Below are 1,339 nucleotides of genomic sequence, written 5' to 3' on the forward strand. Positions count from 1 at the left end.
CGTTGCTTTCATTGTCAGCGCTTAACCCATGAACGTCCAAGCTGTCCTTTCCTCAAAAACAGGGGACCGCTTCCAGCCAATAAAGACGCTGTTAAAGATTCACGTGTTATGGAGAAATCTGATGCTATTGGTGGAAGCTCGAAGCAGATGCCTTTACTGATCGAACATCCTGTAGTGCCTCCTGGGTTTGCTCCGCTATTCCATGAGATGCCTCAGAAAGAAAGAGTCATGGCCTTGCAGTACATTTCACATAGTGATCCAACGGAGAGACAGGCCAGAATCACTAGAGTGCAACAATCTTTGCAACCAGGGTTTGAAGACAATCTGGGTAGTGCACCGCGCATATCTCATGACATTAATAAAGGGAAGGGCCATGTTTTCAACTTTAAAGAACATGATCGTCCAGGTAAACGAGCTGCAGTGACTAGAGAACGTCCAGCCTTCTCTGAGGCTGACTTGAAATCTGTAAAGGATCGGACAAGCTTCCCCTCTGACAACCTGGAAGTTTCTTCGTCTTCTTCTTCCCTCGGTCCAACGGTCTTTAGAGTGGGAACCTCTATAGGTAACCTATCTACCGGGGCTAATGAGGCTGTTAAGAAAAGTCGTCGTAGACCTCAACGCTAGAAACGCATATGCAGTCAGCGCCCTTCAAGTCAGGCTCAGGACTTAGACCATACGGACAAGAGAGACAGTCCAGTGGGTGATGGAGAAGAATCTACTGCGACTCTTGGTGGGAATCAGGCTAAGCGAAAGGCTCCTGTGAATGTTGGAGAACATTCTTCAAAATCTCCAAAACGCCTTCAACCTACGGTGGCTTCCGATTTGAAGCCGCTGCTCCCCCAATGAGCATCATGAGTTGGAACTGTCGAGGAGACGGAAGCGACGAGACAGTTCACCGTCTCCGTGAAATGAGGAGAGATCATTTCACGGATTTTTTATTTTTGATGGAGACAAAACAAAAACGTGAGTACATGGTTGGGTTACAGAAAGAATTTGGTTACGATGAGTTACTTACTGTTGAGCCGGTGGGTCTGAGTGGTGGCTTGGCAGTTTTTTGGAAGAGTAGTTTTGAGGTGGAAGTTTTAGAGGCTGATAAGAGGATTATTGACTTGAAGGTGAGGATGGGTTCTTTGGCATTTTTCCTCTTCTGCATATATGGTGATCCAGTTTGAGCGCGTAGGAAGGCTGTTTGGGATAGGCTCTCTATCGTTGGGATGGTACGGAATGAGCCGTGGGTTTTGGTGGGTGATTTTAATGAATTGCTCACTGCGGCAGAGAAGGTTGGTGGTCCAGATAGACATGACTCAACTTTCTGGGATTTTCGGAATCTGGTGGACAA

The sequence above is a fragment of the Brassica oleracea genome, chromosome C7, assembly GCF_000695525.1.
Source record: "Brassica oleracea var. oleracea cultivar TO1000 chromosome C7, BOL, whole genome shotgun sequence".
Lineage (NCBI taxonomy): Eukaryota > Viridiplantae > Streptophyta > Magnoliopsida > Brassicales > Brassicaceae > Brassica > Brassica oleracea.